We start from the raw sequence: 17,489 nt of genomic DNA, 5'->3' as shown, positions 1-17,489 counted from the left end.
TGTCGAGACAGCTCAGCAGCTTCATACCGAAGTTGTCTACGTGGATCTTCTCGATCCTTCTTTACTCAGCATGCGTTTCATCACTTCAACGACGACGTTTTGGAGATACGCGGGCTGAGTGGTCTTTGGCTCGTTTGACTTGGGCCTTGATTTCCATATAGGGCTTGAGCCTTATGATCTTTATGTCTTATGATAAATTATAAACTCAACATTGAACAAACACATTAGTAACACTAAATCAAAGCATTTAAACTTAGTGTGTTGTAGAATATTTACTTTCACTTAATTAATTTTGTCAAATCAAAATCTTGTGGAAAGGTGTTTCAACATTTATGACCGTTTCCAGATGAATCAAAGCAGCATTATTATTTTCGCCTTTCTCAGTTTTGCCTTTCTTCCGCCTGACTAGTTTGGGCTCTTCATACTTTTTGTTTAAATCGATTTCTATGCCTCCTCCTCTCTTCCTGCTTACAGCTTTTACAGTTTCAGTTTGTCCTGAAACAGCAGGAATCTGCTGGAATTTGCTAGTTTCAGGATTAGCAACAGGAGGAGGACAAATCGAAATTGGTTGCTCATTTACATTTTCATTTTCATGATCTGGTTCAACACCTAAATCTTCTGTCTCGGACTCAGAATCGCTGATGTCACTGTCTCCTGGCCTTAAGCCCCAGCGCTGCTTGTAATCCATTTCCTTTCTTGTATGTCTCTCAGTGTTCAGCCTTAACTGATCAAGAATAAATTGAATCCTGTCAAATGGAAATTGCTATCAAATATATCGGTCTGAAATATTGTATGTTCATAAGTTTCATAATCGACACTAACTCCCGAATTTAATCGCTTAATTCCAACTGAAAAAAGCTATAAACATTATCGTTGTTCAGATCAAAACTAAAATAATTATGCTAAAATCAGCAAAAGGGATAGTAATTCCTGAATTTATTGACTGAATGGATTTCTTCAGAACTAATGTTCAAAATAATTTTGCTATAAAATCCTAAGGAGCAGACCTCGTATCCACGACATTATTGCATCGTTTAAATCATAGAATAAAATCATGAAAGAAAGAACCAAAGTAAGTCATGAACTTTGACAAAAACCCAGAAAAATAATCATCAGAACCAAAAGAAGAAGAAGAAGACATTACCAAAAATAATCAGCAAATGTGATTACTTTTTCTCCAGTATCCCAATACTGGGTCTCTCACTCAAGCCATTTTATATCTCAACTTCCTCTCTCTCTCTCTCCCTCTCTAAAAGGAAATTAAGAAAAAACACATACGTTTTTTTGCATTCGAGTCATATCTGTGTTTTTGCTGTAATATTGGCTGGACAGACAGTGTTATGAAATGGTTTTTATGCAATTCGAGTCATATCTAATCTTCCTTCTGGAATTGGTTTCTTCATTCATTAATTACTTACAATTTACTGTCTTACAGCTCTAATCATTTATGGATTTTTTATGAAATGAATTAATTAAGGCTTAATACATAATGCATCCACTGTATTATTGGAGGGTTATCGATGGACTAGTTCTATAATAAAATCCATAAATTATTACAGCTGCAATTTGACACAAAACAGTAAATTTTGTGAGCAATGAAGAATTAATTCAATTAAAGAAGAATGATCATCAATCTCTTTTCCAGCAAGAAAATACAAGAGTTCGTTGAAATTATAACGTAAGAATCACAATTGACTTTCTGATATTAAAAAAAATTAAATTTTTTAAATCATAATTAAGTATTTTTTTTCCTTCTTAATTCGGTGAAAAATTAATAGATCGAATTAAGCTTAGGAATTAACAGGTCTAATTTTTTTATATTTAAAATTAGAGAAATTTTTCATCCCACTATGTGTTTTTAACACCACAAATTAAAGAGGTTGTCAGGACTCGAATCTTCGACCGTTTGATCCAAGCGGCTCGGCTACCATATCATGGAACCAACTGGACAAAAAGTTCAAACTGGTACTTAAGGTCCACTGATAGATCCTATATTAATATGTGACACAAGAGTTAAATATCAATTTGATTCTCTTTGAAAAATTATTATTAATATAGTATTGGTTAGGAAATATTTCTTTCAAATGAGCTGTTATTATACTGGACTTAAACAAAAACGCCATTACGGTGCTGTTTGCACGGTAATGAAAAAAAAAAAAAGTAAGCGATTATGCCGTTCCAGAGTCCCTGTTGCGGGAATCCTTATGGATTCCTGCAACTGCCAACTCTTCTTTTTGAGAAAATTAGTTTTTTTTATAAAAATATAAAAAATTTTGTCTTGATTCTTTTTGAAAAGAAGTGTGAATATTAATATCAAATAAAAAAAATAATAATAATAATATTTAATGGTATAAAAGTTAAATTTGATCCTAACGTTTTTAATGAAGTATAGATTTGACTTTAACGTATAAAATAATTTAAATTTAACCCTAACGTTTCCAATCAAGATTAATTTTAACCTTGCGTTACCGAAATTTTTTTAAAAAAACTGGTTTGACAGTTATTTAAACTAGTTTTTGGCCCGTGCGATGCACGGATTCATCTTAACATATAAATATTAACAAAAATATAATCTAATAATTACAATTAATGATATAAAGGTGTTATATAAATTAAAATATTATTATTTTATTTTCATATTTATTTTAAATAATCTTTTTATAGATAAATATAATAATATAATTAAAATTAATATATTATATATTATATTATATTTTTAATCAGTAAAAAAGAGGAAGTGACACCTCAGCTCCATCGTTACTGTTTTATATATATATATATATATATATATATATATATATGTGTGTGTGTAGAGAATTAGAGAGATATTATGAATTAATTTAAATTCTGTAGAACTCTTAGATATAGTATGGATAAATTAATTTTTTTATAGATAAATATAACAATATAATTAAAATTAATATATTATATATTATATTATATTTTTATCACTAAAAAATGAGAAAATGACACCTCAGCTCCATCGTTGCTGTTTTATATTATATATAGATATTATATTTTTAATCAGTAAAAAAGGAGGAAGTGACACCTCAGCTCCATCGTTACTGTTTTATATTATATTATTATTATAATATATATATATATATATATATATATATAGAGAGAGAGAGAGAGAATTAGAGAGATATTAGGGATTAATTTAAATTCTATAGAACTCTTAGATATAGTACGGATAAAATAATCTTTTTATACATAAATACTCCCTCCATTCTTTTTTATATGTCGTTTAAGGTTTTTCATCAAGACCAATGCAATATTAATGAGACTATTAAAATGACTAATGTACCCTTAATACTTTTCTCCTGGATCTCTACTTTCTATGCAAAATTTCTCTCTCTTATTAATTTTTATGACTTAATTAAGATAATTTGCATTAATAACTATATCTCTCTCTTACAATAAATATGGGCAAATTAGAGAAAGTATTATAAAAAGTGCATTGGTAATACAAAACGACATATAAAAATAAACAAATTCAAAAGTCCAAAACGTCATATAATAAAAAACGGAGGGAGTATAATAATATAATTAAAATTAATATATATTATATTATATTTTTTATCAGTAAAAAATAAGGAAGTGACACCTCAGCTCCATCATTACTGTTTTATATTATATATAGATTTTAGCATAATAATTTACTATAAATAATTAAAAATCTATTTGAATACTATATTTTGAGTACGACTACATGTTCTATCTTCATCGTCGTAAATAAAAAATTTCAATCTACTTTTACTTTTCATTTTAGATACTCCAACATACATCTCGACATTACTGAAAAACTGGGTGGGGAAGATATAATAAACCAACATGTGTAGTGGTTGTCCTTAATTTTTATTTATTGTCATCACAAACTAAACCGTCTTCTTTAAAATTTAAATTGCAATCTGATATTAGAAGGAGTTAAAGTAAATCTATGAATGAAAACCTTGTTTTCTATATTACAACGTTTTAAAGAAATAATAAGTGAAAGATCAATGGTCATATTTGATAATAAAATTATATAGATAATATCAAATTTTATATATTAAAAATAAAATATCAAATAATATAAAATAGAAGAAAACCATGATTTGATAATAGTTTTTTTTTTAAGAAATGATTTGATGATAGTTGAATTCAAATTAAATACGAAAATAAATCAATTAGTTACAAAGTTTTTTGAATTTTCTTTTATTTATTTTTTTGAATTTTAATTAAAGCTAATATGAAAAATGAAAAGGAGTTATCCAATACCTTCAAAAAAAAAAAAAAAAAGAGTTATCCAATAATTTTAAAGGTACTATCCCGATATCCCTCCATCTATTAATAATAAGACAACGAAAAAATTGCTAGAAATCCACTTAAAAAAATATAGCACTTAACTTAACCATACAAAAATTGCATTCTAACCTCTCTTTTTAAATATGTTAATCTATTCATTTAATTGTATCAATTACATAAAATAAAATAAAAAATTCTCATTATTGTATTAACATGTCAAAATATAATTTTAATTAAAGAAAAAATAATTCAAAAATCGTGTGACCGAACACGTTGTTTAGTCTTCCTATTTTAAAAAACACATGATAAAGTCTCTATTTTTTTGTGAATATTAACCATTTAGTCATTCTGTTTAGTTTTTTTAGATTTTTAACCGAACATATCTTAGCTTTCAAGACAGTTTTATATAAAATGGTCATGTTACTCTTATATTTTCTATCTATAAGGGTTAAAAATCTAGAAAAAAAATAGATAGAAAGACCAACGGGTTAATATTAACAAAAGAGATGGATCTTATAATGTGTTTTCCAAAATAGGAGGACTAAACAGTGTGTTAGGTAAAAATGAGGGGACTAATAAATTATTTACCAAGTAAAAATGCATTTTGATCAATCCTCACACACATTATGCGTCCTTTACCCCCACATGTTATATTCCTATTATAGTTGAATGGTGCTCCACCATACTCGCAACATGCCATCAATGTATTTTCATAACCTGCATTTATACATTTACTTTTTCAGCATCAGAAAACAATATAATTAAATAGGTTCCTTAAAAAAAAATCAACTCCTTTTTGGAACTGTGAAAGATGGGAAACCTAATGTAAGTCAAACAATAAAGAAAAAAAGCAGAAATAAAAAATCATGGAAACGTTTAGGTGATGGCGGACCTGAACTCCAAGCGAATCCTTGAGAAACCATTCTATAATCATGAACCATAAAAAGCAAATAGGAGAAGCGGTTTGCTTAGATTGAATGGCCGATGCATTATGCCGCTAATATATATAAAATTTAAAATAACATAGAAAGGAAAGGAAGGATGTATATATTGAAAAGTTAAAGAGAGAGTCCACAACTGACCATAGGGAACTCTTCCAAAGTATCTCTTTCATATTTGATTTTGAAAAGCTTCAATGATTACCTCCGCAAACACAATAGAAGAATAAGAAGCATTTCTGTGTAAAAAGTATATAAAAAAAACACCAATTTAAACCATGGAAAAAGAAGAAAGAAAATAGAAAATGGCCTAATAGGCAAATAAATTCATAGAATGAGTAGATTAAGCTTATCTTAATACTAAGGAAGATAGGAATTTTTTTTTTTTTTTTTTTTGAAGATAGGAAGATAGGAATTTGAGAAAAGGTAAAAAACAAACTCTTTTCAAAAAGATAAGAAACAAAACGTAAAAGGATAAGTTCAATCAATTAAAAATAATAAATCAACAAATTAATTAATTTTATATAGAGATATAAATATATAAATAGAATTATATAGATATATTTTTGCATTATAATTTCCGTTGTATATATGAAAAGAAAAATACAAACAAAAAACAATATTTATCAACTACATGTTCATTTTATTTAAAAATAGTATTTAAATTGGAAAAGATATATATGAATTTTAATTGAAAAGGATAACCACCACTTGGTAGGTTTTATCAACTACATGTTAAATAATATTTAAATTGGAAAAAAATATCAATTTTAATTGAAAACCAGGAACCATCCCACCACTTTCGCAGGTTTATTGCTTAGTTTTTTTTTTTTTTAATGTTAAATATTTGAGAAATAATAGGAAGTAGAATTTCAGCTAAGAAATTTTAAAAAAGATAATAGCAAAAACGAACAAAAAAGATAATCGGTAAAAAAATGAGAGAGCGACACCTCAGCTACATCGTTACTGTTTTAATATATATATATATATAAATGTCACATCAAACTTTCTAAATATTCATTACGGCTAAGATATTTAATGTATACAATTATAAAAAAACGAAATAAATGTCACATCAAATAAGAAATCGAAAGAATAACTCATTTTGCCAAAAATAAACATGTTCTATAAAACTTTAGATATTTATATTTAACTATTTATTTTCAATTAAATAAATGTGATTATTTTAATTCGGTTTATTATATTTGAAATTAGGTCAAAAAAAATTCTTAAATGCAACAATATGAGATGTTTAACGTATGAAATTGATTAATATTGACTCTTATAAATAAAATCTGTTTGTAAAAAACGTTGTATAAAAGATGAGAGTGCTGTGAATATTAGATAACAACATGAATTTTTAATATTTAATTAACTAGTAATTAAGTAAAATAATGTGAATCAAGATTAGATTAGGATAAGAATTTGTAATATTTAATTGATTAATTCGCTACAATCACGTGAATAGAGATTAGGACAAGTTTTATTCAAATTAATAAATTAATTAAAAGAATAATTTTATTTTTTATTTAATTAAGAAAATTTTAAACCACACGATTATAATAAGTTTTGATTTAATATTGACTGACCAAATATATTTTGATCAATTACTGACCGTACGAACATGACTATTTTTTTTATAAGAGTTATTATTTATAATTTCAACTAAAATAAAAAAGAGAAATTATTTCAAACCTGAAGCAAGTGATGGAATGATTCTAATTTGACAATTGGTTTCAGAAACTTCAAATCAATCCACCAACTATTTAATCAAAATTCTTAAACATAATCAAATTAAAGCTAGACTAGACTAGACTTTTGGCTTTTGAAGCTGAATCTCAACGGCAATCCCACCCCATTAATTATTAATATAAACACATCGAGTTATTCTCTGTGCTTTACTCATTATGAAATTTTCATATTTTCCTAAATAAAGTTCTATTTTTAACTTGAAAGACTCTAATCGAGCTTCAAGGATGATATGGAAATCTTATATGAGGAATTGATGTTTCGCCAAGACGATACTAAGAAGATATATAAACCTGATGTTGAAGATTATATTCCATCAAAACTCGATCAATTTCTCTTGTGTCAATATGCGGATTGAAGTTGCTCAATGAACTCACCCCAGAAAGAGTGGTAATCTACAGCGATTCTAAACTCATGATAAACCAGATCACAAAAAATTATCTGGTGAAATAGGAGGAGCTAGTAAAATACCATCAGGTAGTCGGCAGATTGACACAAGAGTTAACGCATAAGGGAGTCGTTTGGGAGATGGTGCATGTTCCACGAGGCCAAAATGCAAAAGCTGACGAATTGGCAAAAGCAGCGGCAAGTAGAGAACCATGGAGTCAAAAAGCATGCAGCTTGGAAATAAAATCGGCACCAGCATTCGAGGTTGATCAGATTATGATCATCGAGGAACTGGAAGACGATGAAGATTGGCGGATGCCAATCCGTCAATATCTGGAGCAGGGAGTTTTGCCGGTTGATAAGAGCTTAGCCAGAAAAATAATTGGGCAGTCGGCACGATATTCAATGCGGGATGGAACTTTGTATCGGAAATCGTACACATGTCCATGGTTGAAATGCGTTAGTCGCAATGAAGGAGACTATGTGCTGCGAGAACTAAACGAAGGAATTTGTGGGCGCACGAAGCTTCGACGGCATTGGCAAGAAAGGTCAAACTGATGGGATACTACTGGCTCAAGGTGGTGGAAGATTCCCAGAAGATGGTTGCGGAATGTCACAACTGTCAAATCCATGCGAATGAAAAGCATGTTCCCGGAGCTGAACAAATCACTATAATGACGGCGTGGCCATTCGCAACATGGGGAATTGATATAGTGGGTCCATTCCCAAAAACAACAAAGAAAAGGAAGTATTTGATAGTCGTAGTGGACCACTTCAGCAAATGGGTAGAAGCGGAGGCAGTAACCGCACAAACACCTGAGCGAATGATCGAGTTCTTACGAGAGAACATTATCATGCGATTTGGGATCCCGCAGAAGCTTATAACCGACAATGGCACCCAGTTCAACTGTGCCAAGTTCAAAACATACTGCGAAAGCATGGGAATCAAGAATCATTTTTCTTCTGTAAACCATCCCCAATCAAATGGTATGACGGAAGTTACCAACAGGGCCATGGTTCAAGGCATCAAGAAGCGGCTAGGTGACAAAAAAATAGGTTGGGCGGATGAGATACCCCATATGTTGTGGGCATACAGAACCTCTGTAAAGGCAGCAACAGGCGAAACACCTTTCTCGCTAGTTTATGGAGCCGAAGCAGTCCTACCTATTGAAATCAAGTCGCCCACAGATCGGACAATTTATTATTACGACACACAAAATCCTATCAACATCAGAGATGCTTTGGATTGTGTGGAGGAACGAAGAGAAAAAGCTTACATGCGAATGGCAATGTACCGCAATAGAATCAAGAAATACCATGACAGAAGAGTGCGAAAAGTAATGATCAACGAAAACGACTTGGTCTTGAAAAAAGCAGATAAAATACAGTCTAGAGATGGCAAAGGCAAGCTAGGCGTCAACTGGATCGGGCCATACAAAGTATCCAAGAAGATGGGACCGGCCACTTTCGAAATAGAAGAAATGAGTGGAAAGAAGCTCCCGCGCACCTGGAATCTAGAGAATCTACGCCTATATAGAAAGGCCGAGTAGTTCGAGGAAATGACGAGTACTCTTTTTCCTTTTATGAGTTTTTCCCACTGGGTTTTCTGATAAAAGGTTTTAATGAGGCTTCGATCCCGCACAATTGGTGTACCTATGTAATAAACTTTTTCTCGTCATCAATAAAAGTTATTACATTCACTCAGTATGTTACAACAAAATGCGGATTCTTAACAAAAACACATAAATGTGTTGCCTCTTAAAGAAAGGCGGATGCTTGATTACGTATCACTCGCAAAAAACCTTAGGGTTAAAATCAAAAACACATAAATGTGTTGCCTGTTAAAGAAAGGTGGATGCTTGATTACGTATCACTCGCAAAAAACCTTAGGGTTAAAATCAAAAACACATAAATGTGTTGCCTGTTAAAGAAAGGCGGATGCATGATTACGCATCACTCGCAAAACCTTATGATCAAAACTTATGATTATTTTCGAAAGAAGAATTATAAGTTAAGGCATAAAATTAAGCGAATAAACGAGTACTCAAAATTGCAAAAAGGGTCTGGCCACCCTAGCTATGAAGAAACACAAATATGGAGTCGGCAAAAGGACAAAGGGCACATATAAAGGGCAAAAAAGTGACAATCACACACATATGAAAAGCAACAACCGAAAGAAAATATATATATCAGAGCGGTTTGTTACATGGTTTTTACATACAAAAGTCCAAATATAAGTTAAGCTATGCTACAGCTTCCTCTCCTTCGCCCCTAATGCCCTCCTGGACTGCGGCGACTCCCTCATCTCCTCCGGTGGGAGGATCTACTTCAAGCGAATCCTCAACCCTTGAATCGGTAACCGCTTCAGTAACCTCTTCGGTGAGAGGTACCTCTTGCACAGGTTGAGAAACGGCTTGGGGTGCCTCTCCTTCCGCGGGCTAAATAGGGATCTCGCAGCTAATCGGAGGATCCTGAAGACTCTTCCAATCTAAGAAGAGTACCTCATCCATATCAGCATCCTCGGCTTCCAGCTTATCCCACTCCCTAGTTAAATCCTTTTCAGGGATGGGAACTTTGGGGCGGTTAAGTACTAGGCCCTGATGCCCGTGCTCATAAGCCGCATGAATCCGCTCCCCATACCAGTAGATGCGGGCGCCATCTTCAGCCAAAATCTCCTCAACCCTCTTCTTTTGGGCCTCCTTGAAAGCAGCTAGGTCGTCGAGGGCTTTTTGCAGTTCATCGGACTTGGCCTGAAGGGATTTAAGGGCCTCCTCCTTCTCGCCCACGGCCTTCTGACAGGTGCCCTCTAGGACCTTCACCTTCCCTTGGACATCATCATAAAGCGACTTCTGAGTCGCCAATTCCGTACCAAGACTTTCCAACTCCTTGGCTCGCTCTGCATCCCTTCGGAGAATGCCCTCAGCGAAATTGATAATCTGCATATAACACGTCTCACAAATAAAAATGGGCGAATAGAAATATGCGGTTACAATGAACACAAGATATTTGAAAGCGAAGGACAAAGCAATAATATGCCTCTACAGAACGCTTATCGATCCCTTCCACAGCAGTAGGGAGTGGTACTTGCTCGCACACACGGGAGGCAGAGGGAAGTCGCCCGAGGACATTGCATATGGAAGATACAATATCCTTGCAAGAGAAGTTCACGGCCAGGCCGAAAGTCCTAGTCCACCATCCGCTAATATCGGGGATTGGCTGCGAAAGCATAAAGAAAAATATCAAGAGAACGGTAGATAGCTCATGAGGAAAAAGTAGCACTACGAGAGGGAGTAGATCAAGATACCTCGTGAATGGGGGTACTGCTCTTTCCTTTAGACGAGGCGGATACAGGTGCGCCGCCAACAGTAAGGGACACAGAAGTGTTCTTCTTTTTAGAACGAGAAGACTCTGTATCCGCACTTATCTTCCGCTTCCTGGTTAAAGGAAGATCCTCGGAGGCAGAAGCGGGACCTTGTGAAGCGGAAGCCCTAACCGGGGAAGCCGCCCCAATAGAAGGAATCGTCCTTCCAGAAGGATCCGCCCCTACAACGGAAGCGGTTTCCGTCATCCGCTTCTTTCTTCTCGCCAGGGCTTTAGCCTCCCGATCTGCAGCAATTTGAGATAAAGGATCACCCCTGCAAAGGGTTAAAAGAAACCATCAACTCGGAAATAAAAAGTACCTTGCACAAAAACGCGGTAAGGAATATAGACAACGCGATCCCCCTCGCGGTACGCAATCGCTACTCGGCTCCTTAGCATATGAAAGGCCTGATCGTATGTCCATACAAAAGGAGGAGTGCTCTTCAGGAACTTGATAACGGCGGATTCTTCCTTGCTGGGATACCCGAAGTTCAAACTCTTTACGTTGGGTCGGCTCCAGCAATGAAGGAAGTTCAGGTTTTCCTCATTAAACTTGATAAAAAAGTAAGATCGATCCCACTCGCGGATCTTGTTCAGCTTCTCGTCAAAACCATAGTATCCGCTCTGGCGGATGAAAGTGAAATACCCCGCCGAGCTTTTGAAATGGTGGAGCTTGGAGAAGATTTTGAGCGAAAAGGGAACCTCCAAACAATCCGCCAAGAATTTGTCCAGAGTCAAATCGGCCCAGCCGTTAGGATGCAATTGCCCGGGCGCGATTCCGTAACCGTCTAAGACGGAAGCAATCTCATCCGCCAGCGGATAAGTGAAGCCGCAGATAATCTGGGCCACGAAAATAGTGAAGTACCCCTTTGGGTAATCGCCCGGTCCCCTATCCTCCCCAGGAATGATAGTCTCGAGACCTCGGAGCCAGGGATAATGCTCCCGCAAATCATCGATTGTCTCTTGACAAACCAGACTTCCCGACCTGTCCTTCTTTGGTAACAAACGAGGGTTGGGACAGGTGGCGGAATCAACTTTTTGGGGTCAAAACCTAAACCATCGTCGGTTGTATTCGCCAGATGAAGGAAGTCGGCGGGATGAGAATTACACCCAGGAGAGCTGGTTGAAGCTTCCTCAACCATCTCTTCGACCTCGTTAGAGACCTCGCGGACATAATCGTCGTCAAACGGCGCGAAGTCGAGGTCTGACATGATCGATAAAAGGAAAACAGAAGCAAAAAGCCGAACAAGGAACAAATGTGAAAAGAAAAACTTACATGAAAAAGACAACACAGTGAAGTGACGGGATTAAGAGGTCAACGCCGGAAAAGAAGTAACGGAATTAAAAGGTCGACGCCGGAGAAAACGAAAGAGGGGAAATGCACAAATTCAAAACTTTGAAATAATCGGACAAAGACGAAGCGTCCCCTATAAAAAGACCCTAAAAGGGCTCTTCCTAGACCAAGGGGGAGGCATGTGATAACCCGCGAAGCCCAAAACGGGTTATATTCATTTCGCAAGTCCAGCCCATATTAAGGCCCCATGGGCTAAGATTGGACGGGACCCGAATGAAGGAAGCGGGCACAGCGAGTAAACCGCCCCGAATTCCTAAACGGAGCGTCAAGACTCCCACTCAGAACCACGTTCGTTGCCATGAAAGTCACGAAAGGGACATGGCCTAAAAAGGGGTAACCGCCCTCAGAACGTGGCCCACTAAGGAGTAACCGCCCTCGGCGGTTACCCAAAAAAACACCTATAAAAGGCCTTAAGAATAAGGGGGGAGGGACGTACACATTTCTTCCCACAAAGCTATTGCTAAATTATAGACTCATTCTTACAAAAACTGACTTGATCGTCGGAGAGTTTTCTCGGAGATCCTGTCTCCGGTTCTGTCTTGCAGGTAACTCCGGCAAAGAATATCAAAGCGGATCCAGCAAAAAAAAAAAAAAAACTCGATCAATTTCAATAATAAATAAGGAGTGAATATGAGGAGTATTGTTGGAGTTGATATGTTTTAGTCACTCTTTAAATCACTAAGAATCAATTATTTATATTATTTTTAGAGAAGATATAGGAAGTCTCTTGAAGATGCTCTAACTCACCATAAATGTTACTTTAAAATATTAGGATTGCCTCGCATATTTAAGAAGTAATATAGCTTTCTAATTTAACAACGTGTATGATTTTTAACATAAAATATTATTTTTGAATTGTTAAAAGTATAAATTATGAACACATATGCAAAGAATATTTATTTGTTAGCCAGATTTTATTTTTAAAATGCTTTTTTGGTCATTACGGACTTCGGCCTTCTCTTTTTCTTCCTAACAAATATATCTTCCTTAATCTCATTCTTTTTTTCTTTTTTCTCTTCTTTATGAAATTTACCCTCTTCCTTTCACGTTATTGTAATTGAATTTTAACATTTGTGTTATGGAATATCGTTCTGAACAATTCTAATTCTTAAATATTTTTGTGTTATGGAATGTCGTTCTTGAAATTTACCCTCTTACTTTATCCTTATTGATTAAGGTTCAATTTGTTCAATTTTTCGATGGATGATTTATTAAATTTGTAATATTTTTGTTTTATTTATTCAGTCTTAACGGGTAAGGGTTCCCGTGAATTAAATGAGACGTATTTGGTATGCAACAGGTATGGGATTGACACTACCTATGGATACCCTACCCATTGCATCCCTACACATAAATATTGTATCTTTCGTAATTGAAATTAAATTAAAAATATTGTAATTTTTAACTTTTTTTTCTATTTGTTTCTCACTAAATTAATTCAAACAATTCATGCAATTAGATAGGAAACTTAAAATTTTTAAAATGTATTTCAATACTATTAACGATGTAATTCAGATTAAAAAAAACTAAAATTATAAATAGTTAAATTTATTAAATTTAAATATGTATCCACATCCACATTATTTATTAAAAAAAATCTAGTTATAAGGGTAAATTGTAAATTAGAATGTGTATTTGAAAATATATATATATATAATGACAAATTCAATATATTTTCTATCAAAAGAATAATTACTTTTTGATTTTCCTTAATAAGGATGTTCATAATTTATCTCATGAAAATTCTATTTTTAATATAAAAGTCCAATTTGTTTTTTTTTTTTAAGAAAAAAGTCCAATTTGTATTAATTAGTAAAGCAAACATTTTTATATTTGCTGTAAATTGATTTATCTTGTACCTCTGAATTAAATTATCATTAATGATAATTGAAAGTTAACATTTGTGTTATGGAAGGAATATGGGTAATATTGACTTTTTGGATCAAGGAAAACATAGAATACCAAATCAAATTCTACTAAGTTGATCCACAATTAATTAATTCTCAGCTGGAATAATTTCTGTCCGAACCTGGTTAGTGAAACAATGTAATGGAATATTGTAGATGTGATATTAACCTTTGAACTTCATTAAAAAGAGATAATAACACAAGGAAGGAGCTTAAGTTTTTTCTGTCAATCCAAATGCCACTGAAGAAACGTATATTTCCTTTTAGAGAGATAAATTTGAGATATAAAATGGCTGCCAGAGATCCATTTCAACCCTTGTGTTTCTCCATAACCAATTGGTAATGTCTTCTTCTTCTTTGCACTTTCATGCTTCAGATTTTGATTTTTATGACTCTTCTCTTTTTCATTCTTTTATTCTATTCTTTTATTTTATTTGATGGCATTTTCATTTGACAGGATTCAAGCAGCGCTGGGGCTTAAGGCTGAAGAACACATAGAGATCGATCATGAAAAGAGAGGACATGAATTTCAAGCAGCGCTGGAGCTTAAGGAGAGGAGACGGTGACAGCGATTCTGAGTCCGAGTCAGAAGATTTAGGTGTTGTTGAACCAGATCATGAAAATGAAAATGAGCAACCAATTTCGATTTGTCATCCTCCTGTTGCTAATGCTGAAACTAGCAAATTCCAGCAGATTCCTGCTGTTTCAGGACAAACTGAAACTGTAAAACCTGTAAGCAGGAAGAGAGCAAGAGGCATACAGATTGATTCAAACAAAAAGTCTGAATCGCCGAAAGTAGTCAGGAGGAAGAAAGGCCAAACTGAGGAAGACCAAACTAATGTTGCTATTATTTTTCTGGAAACCCTCACCAACACTTTGTTAAATGGAAATAAAGTTACTAGAGAGGACCTGTCATCTTGGATGATGAAAGATATTAAGAAAAGGGCGGCCAAGGAGAAAGCTAAAGAGGAAATCCAAATCAAACTGCAGCAGCAGCATCAGAATAAGTCTAAAGAGAAGGCTCCATTTCAAGTTCAGTACCAATTTGATTTAAATCAAAAGTATGAAGAGGAGGTTCCGGTTCATGAGGACCCCAAAACGCAGCAGCTTCAGAACAAGGGAAACGCTCAGGAAATGCTAAAAAATGGCAATGAAAGGCCAAACAAGAATGTGCTTGAGCAGCAGCCACACAAGAGCATTGTGATAGGCTTAACCGCACAAAATTGTAAAGACACATCTGCTAGGAAATCTGCTGCTAAAGGCAAAAAACCTGCTGCTACTTCAAACACTCCCTGTCAAGTACCAAAATCTCAACTTCATTACAGCCAATCTACTACGAACTATGAAGCTGAAAAATCCGGTTTTCCATCAGAACCGATCCGTCAAGTAGCTCCATCTCCATGGATGAACTTATCGTTACCATCGATCCTGAAAAATCCTGATGTTGCAAATTTGAGGCCTGACAGTTCTTCTCCATTGATCCAGCCAAGAATGGCTCAGAATCAATCAGAAAGGCCTAATCTAATACTCGGTCGTAGCAGTAGAAACTATGATCAAATGAGTTATAGAGATGTGATTTTCTTACACCAGCAGAACAGAACCACAGGAAATGGATCCACATTTCCTCTTCCTCCTGGCTTTAGTATTCCAAACCCCTTGGCCTTGGAAAATCTAACCCGCGAAAATACCAACAACAACGGAATGAACGTCACAATGAATGGAGCATCAGGATCAGCATCAGGGTCAGGGTCTTATGATATTTTCAACAATTTCAATAGATTTTCCAAGTAAATTCATGTGCTGAGTTGTTTCAGAATCTGTGAGTTTTTAGCTCAGGTTTTTTATGGTTAGTTCTTCAGGTATGTCTAAGAAGGGATTTGGGAATATTAATTTATCCTTCTTCTTAGGGGTTTGATTAGTGAGTGATCATATATTTTAGTGCTCATTCAACTTTTGTTAATGTGAAGGAATCTTATTAAATAAATTTTCTTGTTTTTAAGTTTGAAAATGTGTTGTTATTTTATTCCAACTCCACTCACCATTACTTATTCTACTATTAATGGATTAACCATTCAAAAATATGAATGCCTTTTAGATTTGATTAAATACATCAAGAAATTATAATTCTAAAGGAAATCAAATTTGCATAAAATACTAATAACTTTAATCGTGATATAAAGTGTTTGAAAGGAAAATTAACCAATATTTTTACTCTTCGAAATGAATATTTTCACAATTTCTCTTATCAAATCAAACATATGAAATATTATTTTTGAACTGTTGAAAATGTAAAATATGAACGTATATGCAACGAATAACAATTTGAAAGTCGAATTTTATTTTTAAAATTGGTTTTTTAGTTATTGGAGAATTAATGTGACAAACAATAAAAGATTAAAACTCAGGGGGCGTTTGGTTCACATGAGGTAAGGGAAAAGGAATGAAGAAATGGAAACCAAAGGAAAGGAAATGAATAAGCATTGATTCCCCTATGTGTTTGGTTATGTTTAGGAAAGGGAATGTAATTTCAAACCTCTGGAATTTTTGTACTTTCAGATTTCTAGAATTTCAAAAAATTCTTGAACTTCAAAAATTATTAAATTCTGGAAATTTTAGAACTTGAATTTAAAATTTTTGAAATTCTGGAATTTTTAAAATTTCAGAATCCGAAAATTCTGGAATTTCAAAAATTTTGAAATTCCAGAATCCGGAAATTCTAGAATTTTGGAAATTCTGAAATTCCAAAATCTAGAATTTCTGGAATTTCAAAAATTTTGGAATTTTAGAAATGCTGAAATTCCAGATATTCTGAAATTCTAGAAATTTTGGAAGTTCAAAAATTCTAGAATCCATAAATTGTAGAATTCCAGAATCCAGAAATTCTGGAATTTTAGAAATTCCAGAAATTTTGGACTTTTTTAAAATTCTGGAATTTCAAAAATTTCAGAAATTCAGAAATTCTAGAATTTCATAAATTTCAGAGATTTGTGGTTCGATAAAATAAAAAGAACAAAAAAATTGGGAAAGAGAATCCAATTCCCTACAAGATTTGGGGTAATGGGTTAACCTAAAGTGGGGTAATCCTATAATCTAAAATGGGTAAAGGGAATGAATTTTTTTGTTAAACAAACAAGAACAAAGGGAATGAAACCCTCCCATTCTCATTCCCATTCCTAAAGACCCCGAACCAAACGCCCCCTCAATATGTTAAAATAAAATATTAAGATAGAGACTAATCTGCCAAAATTAAAATGATGGAGGATCTCAAGATGTTTTTGCCTTTGAAATTAAGAAAATTTATACAACTAGACCTTTGGAGAGATCCATTTATATTTCTAGATTTATTTCAATACATGCTACCAAACTGATGTTTTGAACGTGTATACCTAAAATACTCTTAGACTCTTCAACTTCCTATCCCAAACTTAATCCAAGCTTCGAGCACATAGCAAGTTCTATTGATATTTATCTCATCAACACGACCGAACTGGGGCATTTCTTTTCATT

The 17,489-nt window shown here is 33.8% G+C and overlaps 1 long non-coding RNA gene across 1 annotated transcript; it reads right to left on the bottom strand.

Moving 5' to 3' along the window:
• Positions 1-536: 536 nt before the first annotated feature.
• LOC136214474 (uncharacterized) lies at positions 537-5,461 on the bottom strand. The gene is made up of 3 exons (XR_010681564.1): positions 5,180-5,461; positions 4,876-5,004; positions 537-746 (listed from the first exon to the last, which is right to left on the bottom strand). It is a non-coding gene; the product is annotated as an uncharacterized lncRNA (long non-coding RNA).
• Positions 5,462-17,489: the final 12,028 nt, after the last annotated feature.

The sequence above is a fragment of the Euphorbia lathyris genome, chromosome 1 (assembly GCF_963576675.1).
Source record: "Euphorbia lathyris chromosome 1, ddEupLath1.1, whole genome shotgun sequence".
NCBI lineage: Eukaryota > Viridiplantae > Streptophyta > Magnoliopsida > Malpighiales > Euphorbiaceae > Euphorbia > Euphorbia lathyris.
The sequence above is the reverse complement of the archived record's forward strand: the minus strand, read 5'-3'. Positions and strand labels throughout refer to the sequence as shown.